At 32.5% G+C, this 9,550-nt stretch overlaps 1 pseudogene; it reads right to left on the bottom strand.

Annotated features, from left to right (window-relative positions):
* Positions 1-1,560: 1,560 nt before the first annotated feature.
* LOC107520459 lies at positions 1,561-8,185 on the bottom strand (annotated as a pseudogene).
* Positions 8,186-9,550: the final 1,365 nt, after the last annotated feature.

The following is a 9,550-nucleotide window of genomic DNA, read 5'->3' as shown; positions in this document are numbered from 1 at the left end:
TCCATTTGACAATATCCAGGAGATTCAGTCTTGCTTGAGTTTCAGGCTTATCCTTGTTCCAGGTAGAGGGTAAGTTGGTGGATCATGGAGATGAGTGAGGGTTGATATCTAATTAATAAACCACTCTTAATATTTAATGAGAACTTGTTCTCTTAGCAACAGCCTACCAAAAACTCAACATATGGAGTTATTAACCACCAAGGAAAGTAACTCAATTTAAGAAATGGCTCAAAAATAAATAAGTGATAAGAATATGTTAAATGTAAGTTCTAATTTAGGTCATAAAGATATGTAAAGTGTAGCTAAATAATTGTGACAAAATAATTTCTTATTCTCTACATTTAAAAAAAAAGTACAGAGTGGTCTTTATGGAGTCTAAAAATTGGGAAGTCAAAAGAAAATGAATTTATCTTATAAGATTATTTAATATTCTATTTTTCTAATATATTCTTAAGCTACAAAATTCATTTAGATTTAAATTTACATAAATGCTTAACAGCTAAAATTACAATATTTTCACAATAGAACTAATTCTATCAATTTAAAATTTTATAATTATTATTCCTCATAATTAAAGTAACATTTTAACTTTAACAGGTTTAGGAAACATGAAGTATACAGACATAAAAGTATAGTTACTGCCAGTATAGTCACATGTACCCAGTTGGAATAACAGTCTCTACAATTTCATATATCAACATTTTTCACTCAAATTTATATGATCCTATTTTTCCACATCATTAAATATTTCCATTAAAAACATGATTATGTTTTTGATGATAATGATATAGGTTAACATCATATTATTAAGAATATTGATATGAATACCACTACCCTAAAATCTTTATGCACATCTTCGATTATTTCCTTAGGGAAAATTCATAGAAATAGAATTACTGAATGAAAAGATATGACCATTTTAAGACTTTTTTGATAGATTCTGCCAAATGAACTTTCATGGACTTAGTAATAATTTATTTTTATCAGCAAGCTATTGGTAAATTATGTAATTTTTTGAATACATGAGAGACTGAATGTTTTCATATAATAGTTAACCATTCGTATTTTTTTATTATATGGCTCTCTTGTTCATATTCTTTGGCAATTTTTCTCTCAGATGTTTAGTTTTTTATTGTAAAATTTTAAGGCTTTCTGTGAATCAAAATATAAATATTTTCATATCTTAAATGTGTCAAAAATTGATCCTAATTAGGTTGTTTGTGATAAAGTATTATGTTACTATAATGCTTTGTACTTAATATAATGATTTAAAAAGTGCTTAATCTAGCAGAAATTTCCTTTATGCTGTATTCCTGTGCATTTATACTGAGTAAGACATGCCTAGCTAGAATACAGTTTTATTTGTGTGCCTTATGATTTTTTAAAATTTTTATTTAATTTTTTAATCAGTCCATATTTGTATCAATTCTTGTCCAATTTATCACCTGTCGATGTAAAATATATTGAGAATTAGATGAATTAAATCTACTTGATCTTCCCTAAATCCAGTGTTTTTGTCTGTTTGTTTTTGGAATGATATTTTATTCAGTCGTTTTTTCTTCACAACTGAACCTCTGAGAATTCAAAATTAACATCTTTGCCTGTGAGCTCCTAAAAGACACCAGAAAAAGTTTCAACCTCGTGTTCCGCATTGTTCTGCTGTGTTTTATTTATCCAGATGACCCTTTATGAGCCAGCTGCCATCCAATTTCTTGCTGATTCTCTTGCCTACAATTTCACTTGGGAAAAGACATGTCCTCCAGGATCGCATCGTTCACAGTTGTGAGAGTGCAGTTCCTGGGATGCTTTTGCTTATTTTTCGTATGGCTTTTTTGAGTTGGCTTAGGCAGAATTCTTCTCTGAACAATAACGACAGTGTGCTTCCCGCTGAACTTTTTCTCCAATTTGCATACTAGCTGGGCTTGGATTTTCTGGAAAGATTTGAGTCGAGGAATAGTAACAAAGATTATAATAGCTTTCCAACCGCCATCGACTTCAGTTTCCTTGGCTGCAGTTATAATCAGCTCCCATAAGTGGGCCTTGAGGTCCAAGTTCATCTCCAGCTCACTGAGCACCTTGGAGATGCGGGATTCGAACACTTCCGTCTTCTTGCCTTTATTGAGCTTCACAATTTTCGCGCTGAAACTGAGTAGACCTCTTTCTAGGTGAGTGCCGGACTGGAAAGCTCCTTAAATCCAGTTTTGCTTGTTTTCAATCTAATCTCAAGAACCTAATTACAATCAAATTACAACCAGAGAAATTTCCTAACCCTAGACCTTCAGTTTCTTGCCTTTAGCATGTGACCACAAAGACGTAACACAGACTCTAACTCCTTGTGTCTTATAATTTTATTTTAAAGTCAAGGCAAATTTATAAGCATAATTAAACAAAATTGGAAGATGACAGTTCAAAAGATGCCATCTGGTGATGTTTGATAAATAGCAAATGAGATATATTACCAAACATATATGGATGTTTATACTAACTATGTTTGAGAGAGTTGGCATACATAATAGAATACCTAATAAACCAGGATAAATATTAGTTACATCTTGAGATATTAGTAGAATATATTTAAATAAGATTAAATTGTAACAAAAGAAATGGTGACAAGGAGTAGAAAATAGTAATATTAGCCCTTTGGGGGGAAAACGAGTATAATAGATTTTGCTTTAACAAATAACTACTTTGTTGGTGTCATGTACTTACAGAATACAATAATGAGAGTTGGTAATATTTAATTGATGGATTAGTTGTGCTACAGATTAGTTATATGACCTATGAAAATTACTTTTCTGACCTCTGGTTTCTCAATGTTAAAATGAAGAAGATGGATTGATGGACTTCTAAAGTCACTGAACATATCTAATTCTAGGAGTGCATGACTCAATGAATGCTTAGAATTTTAGTCACCTTGGTGAACTAAAGAACGTTGAAGGAATCCATTTATCAGCTCTCAAATTATACACATGGTGGATGCCTATTATTTCCTTAGACAAGATAGGCAATCCATTTTTATTAATTTTACATTCCTTTTTTCTTCCTACTCTAGCTAATTCATCTCAAGTAGAGTAGAAAGAAAAGGAGATTCTATCTATAAGTAATATTTTTAAGTAAATATTTACTAATTATTAAATATTCATTTCAATTATCCATACCATTTAGGAAAAAAAAACCTTAAAACTATAAAAAACTATCCTTAAAATGAACCCAAAGTATAAATATACTGAGAACCATTGTCCAACAATTTTAAAAAATAGTTCAGTATAGACAGAAATTACCATGGAAAATAAATTTCTGTAACCTCTGCTGGTCAGAATAATCTCAGATTCATGTTTTCCTCGACCAATTTTGCTTCCTATACATTTATTCAGCTGTCATGCTGATCTCTCAGGTTTTTTTTAAAAATATGAACATGGCTGAATGTTAACCTGACACTAAGATGATTACTGAAAAGCACTACATGTTTTAGTATTTTTTACTGATAAAAATTTCCAGTGAATTTCAAAAATTCACTGGTACAAGCCTTCTGCTAACATCAGAGTAGATTGTGGAACCATATTGCTTATCCAGAAGAGAGCACATAGTTGCAAATTTCAGGAATGTTTAGATTATGGTTTTGAAAAGCTATATGTCACAAATTTTTCATGGAGTCTCTCAATTTGAGTTATTGTACTTGTTAATTGCATTTATTTTGTAACTAAGAAAATTAGTTAAAGTAAATCAGGTTGTCTTAAATTATTCAGACACGAAGGGAGAGAGAAAGAAAGGGAGGGAAAAAAGAAGGGTAGGAAGGAGGTAGAGAGAGATTTGCTTACTTCAACAATTTATGAAAAAAATTTGCTGAACACTTTGCAAAAAGAATCTATGAAATGCTTCTCTCTCCAATTTTTCAAAAAAGCATGATAATTTTGTAACAAAGAATCAAAATTCATAATAACTTAAGCTCATTCAATTAATTCAATTCAGAAGATAATTTCTCTCAATGTTCATTTAGTCATGAATTGTATTCTTCCAAATTTGACACTTTTTTACTCATCAATCTACCATCACAAAACATGTGCAATGAACCTGAAACATAAGTCTATGGAACTTAATTCACCTTGGATTCTCTCAGTTTGTTTCTTCTTTTACACATTGCTTCATTGTTTTTGAGGCTGTTCACCTCCTTATCTATTACTTCTGTGCCCTATGTTTAACTCCTTCACCTAGCAAGAAGTTTTGCTGTCTCTATTGTGATCTTCGTTACTACTTCTTGATCATTTGCTCATAGGTTAATTTTAATCCTTGATGCTCCATCCTCCAACTAGAAACTACTCTGATGTCAGATCAGCCAGGCTGAGCCTCTGATTTCTATATCCCCGTGTGAATTGTTTGTTATCCTTATAGTTCTAATAGAAACTGCCTCTTGATGGAAATTGCCAGACTATTTTGATGTAAGGAATTTGGAATGAGACTGTAACTTTGAATCATAGCTACATTATTTGCCAGATCAAAATTTTCAACTGTATCGCTTAAACTCTCTGTAAGTTATATTGTATAAAATTGGGATTTCTAATTTACTTCAATGAGTTGTAGCAATGATTGAGTGATATAATGTGCCAAATGCCTAGCATTTTGTCTGGCCCATTGTATGTGCTTATTAAATAGTAAACTATAACTTGAAACTCTCAACACTGAATCTTGTCTTTATTTTTTTAAGACTGAGATAATTGGGGAATGCTGTAACACAATAGGGCAGTAACGCCTCATTGCATATCACTCTTCACTTAAGAATAGATCAGCCACTAACTATAACCTAAGAATCTCATATCCCATTCTTTGTAACCTTGTTAGAAATGTGATCTTACTCATTAAGCTGAACTCAAAGTTGACCTCCCATTTAAGAGAGAAGACACTATAATTATAGCCTCCTTAACTTTACCAAAATTAAATCGACCCTAAAGAGAGGCATATTTCTTTGAATATAAGGAGACTTTGTTCTCAAAGGACTTATTGATTAAATTATTGCTGATTTTGCATAAATAAATTTCATTTTTTCTGAAGTGTTATTTCATACGGATTTCTATTTTGTAGAAGTTAAAATCATAAGGTAAATTTCAGATCCAAAAAAATTTACAGGTTAAATTTTAATTTTTTCTCCACTTAACCCCAGTAAACTCAAAGTCTTAGAGTAGAAAGCTACGTACTACTGCCATCACAGTAATCTGGCCTATTTATTTGATTTACCAGCTTCTACTTATTTAATATGATAAAAACATTTAATATTTCTACTTTAAAATATAAGAATAGACTAAGGGGGAGTACAATTTGGTGGGAAAAGGAAAAGAAGGAAAATGGAAAAGTTTTTTTTTTTTTTTATTTCTAATTCTGTAATTAAGTAAACAGAAACTGCAGGACTTCTAATAAACTTAGTCTTATAGAATATTTTAGCCAATCTGAATGAAGGAAGAACCCTGAAAACTAAACAAAAGAGGAAATAATATTGCTAACTTTTAGAAGAAAATCATGGCAGAACTCTCAAAAATAGTGGAAAGGAAGGAATGGCAATAGTGACCATTGTGTAATCCAATGCAGTGAGAAAAACATTTTCGCAGCTTTTAAGAAGGAAGACAGCTTTGTCATTTTTCAGCTAAATGCTGTCAGCTAGGCCAAAGTGTCCTTAAGTGAACATAAATAACTTTCTTAAAACATAAATAATAACCCAAAAAAGGCCAGTGTGTGATCATGATTTAACAAGAGAGAGGATCACGTCTGAAACAATACAGAGAGGAAATTCTGCAATCACAAACGTAACTAAATATCCCCCTTTCACATATAACATGAGTTATTATTATTATTTCTTTAACAATGGCAATTCTAGTACTTCATTTTTCTGCCTAATATTTATTATTAAGATGCAGAATCACCTAATAATCTTAGCTTCCATATGAAACTCAACAACAACAAAATAGCCCCTATTTCCTAAATCGCCAAGAAAAGAAATAATCTTAGAATGATGGAATTGAGAACTCCTAAACTATATTCCTCAATAAAAGAAACAACCATGCTTGGACAATGTATCAAAATTTAATTTTTCAGTAATCTGTGAATTTACCAAAAGTAATATTCCAAGAACTATTTACTCAAGAAAATTGGCCAAATATCAGTAAAATCAGAGTTCACCCAAAGCCCAATACCCAGAGAACTGACATTACCTGACCTGTGTTGTGTGGAAGCTCCTTGGAAAATCCAAGCATTTGTCATAGTATTTGTCTTTATATACCCTGACTTGGAGTTTGCTCAGTGTGAAAGGTCATTTCTCCAGGGCACTTTTCAAACAACGACAGCAAAAACAGTGACAGTAATTTAATGTCATAGTTATCTGTGGTAGCAATAACCATGGCAAACAGGAGGCGGACCGAAAATCTTAAAAGAAGTTAGGAATAAGATATCTACAGAGGGTTTTGAAAATGCTGCAATATATACCTGAAAATCTAGAGGTTCAGGCATGTGTCCAAGAAAGAATTGATAAGAACTACTCTCTCACCTTTGGAAGATCTTGAAGCTCTGCACAAGTAGGAAGTGAGGGATAAGCAGAATTGTAAACTGTTGGAATGTTGAATGGACACATGCACACACACGCACACACACACAATCCCTAATCAAATGCTAGGAGATTTATGAATCAAGATTTAAGAATCATAATAACAATGTTTTATTGTTATGATCACAAAGAAAACTAAAAAAACAAAGGCTTCAGTGGCCACACATGACAGAATACATACTTTACAGAATTAATTCAGGATTGTCACTAAATAAACAAGTAGCAGCAACAAAAACAATAAATCTAGGTAGGAGAGAGATCTGAGTTGCGATATTTTATCCTTTTAAGTATTTAATTTTTAACAAAAGTTTATGAAACATATTAAGAAATAGGAAAGTATAAACGTTATAAAAGAGAAAGAAAAGCGTCAGTAGAAACTGTCCCCGAGAAAGCCAAGATGTCGAACTTAAAGGAGTTAAAATTAGCTATTATTAATATGTTCAAAGAAAGACAGGAAACTATGCTTAAAGAAATAAAGTAAGGGAGTCATGTCTCTTGATATACAGAATACCATTAACGACATAGAAATAAAAAGATGAACAAATAAAAATTCTGTTGTTGGAATATATGACATAATTGGAATGAAAATGTCACTAGAAAGGTAGACTAGCAGATATGAACTGGCAGAAGGAAGGAATAGCATGATTGATAATAGATTTAATTGCTATTATCCAGTTCAAAAAATGGAATGAAAAAGAAAGCAGAAAAATTCTACTGAGGACTTTTTCTAATTAGAGCAGTGATTAAGAATTAGAGAGGTTATTTGCTTTGCACAAAGTTACAGAGCTTTTTGAGGTAGTTTCTGGAGAAGAACTGAAGTCTCCAGATTACAAAATGGTTTATTTCATTTTGAGCTTGTTCCAAGGAGTTGTCATTTTGGTTTAATTTTTCAAGATACATAATGACATTCACTTTCCTTAGTGGATAAACCTATATTTTCCTGCCAAAATTAGGCCTTTATTTTGTAGTCTGTGACTTACCTTGCTAATTTTCTACTTTTAGAGGCAATATTTATGAAAGAAAAATAGATATTAAATATTTTTTTTCCTGAATCTCTGTTTTCTCATGGGAATTTTCCCATATTTTCACAGAATAACTCTGCTTATAATGAATGCAATCATCATTTTAGCTATTTTATCGTGCAAGCAGCTTTCGGGTGGAAGTCCCTGATGGTATGATAAGAATCAGGAGAGCAGACATATTAGTCAATGGTGACTAGGTCCAATTCTGTCACCATACTTTCTATGTATTTATGTTCTTAGCAAGAAATTGCCAAATTTAAAGTTTGGACTTACATAACAGCTTGTATTTAAATAGCAACACCTGGTTTGAAAATTTCAAGTTTTCTTGTAGCCAATATTTTTATCTGTTCTCCCAATAACCCTATGAGTTCTTTAAAAATACTCACAATATTATTGTTCTATAACATATACAGAGAAACTAAGAAACAGAAAAAAGAGGGGCCAGTTTATGAAACAGCTTATAGGCAAGGCATTGGTGCACAGCCGGTTACCCTTGCACAGTTGCAAAAGAGCATGTCTTGGATCTGGAACACTTCCTTACATGGAGATAGAGAGCCTCACAGCCTGTGATGGGCATCTTGTCTTGTTTGGGGATGTCTTTCCCTGTTCTAGATTTGATGTATACTTGTTGTGACTCACTACATATTGTACGGCATCTGGCTAACCTGCTGCTACATCTGTTTCTGGTGGAGAGTGAATGCAGTCCTTTGCCTGCAGCACAGAATGGGTGCATTGAGATCATTTCTCTGCACTGCCTACGTGGTGAAACCTTCTGGCCACAAGGGACCAAAGCTCACTATAAAAGCTAATCTTTCTCTGTCTCTTCTAAGCTGTTGTCCCATCTAGCGCCTGTGTGAGTCTTGTCTTTTTTTTTGGTAACCTCTGGACCTGCAAGCCACACAGTGGGTTGACTTTCTGGGACAGCTGCTCTTTTTGGTGATAGGCATTGGTTGCTAAGTTGTTTGCTATCCCCATGCAGTGGAATTTGTCCCCTGGAGGTGGTGAGATGTATCACTTGCTCCACAGTGTATGAGTGGCTGTGTGAGTGCGAGTGACAAGAATCATTCTTGTTGCCCTTGGTGCTGCTTGGGTGTGGCTAATAACTTTCCCATCTCTCGTTTTTGCTGCCAAACCACATATTGTTACTTATTGCTAGATAAAAATGGTGGATTTTTACTGCTGTTTTTGTTCACGTTAAGAGTTGATCAGTCCTTTTAAAGTACCATTCACTATGATTTTCCTTCTCAGGCATGATTTCCATGTAGCATATTTGAAGATGAGTTTTAACATTCTCAGAGTTTTCTTACTTTTTCAGTGAAGCGATTTTGATTATTATTTTTATTTCATTAAGACAATGATTGATATTTATTATTTCATGGATTCTAAACACTGCTTTTTTTGTATGTGTTAATCTTTTTTCTAAATTTTATTTGTTGTTTCTAATTTGGGAAATGGTACCTGAGTACTAACTACTCCATTTGTCTATTTGTCAATATGCTCAAACAATCCTGATGCAATATTGGATTTTAAGTTTTGTGAACATCTGGCCTAAAGATCTTATTCTTTGTTACTTTATCACTTGGAAACTAGAATTCTTTGACATGTCCTTTAAATGCGTTAAAGAGCAACATTAGGAATGACAGAATTAATTCTAGACAGCATGCAGCATGTGTTTAATTCTTCTTTGTAAATATTTTATATTCTAAATCAATGTTGTTCAATAGCATTTTCTATGATGATGTCAAAAGTCTAGAACTATGCTAGTCAATATTGTAATCATAAATTACATATAGCTATTGAGCATTTCAAGTGTGCCTAGTGCTAATCAAGAACTAAATTTTTAATTTCACCTAATTCTTATTGACTTAAATTTAAAATCTAAATGGCCTCAAGTGGCTCAGGTTAACCATATTTAAACAGTAGTTCTAAATTTTATAGTTTA

The sequence above is a fragment of the Rousettus aegyptiacus genome, unplaced genomic scaffold, assembly GCF_014176215.1.
Source record: "Rousettus aegyptiacus isolate mRouAeg1 unplaced genomic scaffold, mRouAeg1.p scaffold_m13_p_2, whole genome shotgun sequence".
Classification (NCBI taxonomy): domain Eukaryota; kingdom Metazoa; phylum Chordata; class Mammalia; order Chiroptera; family Pteropodidae; genus Rousettus; species Rousettus aegyptiacus.
The sequence above is the reverse complement of the archived record's forward strand: the minus strand, read 5'-3'. Positions and strand labels throughout refer to the sequence as shown.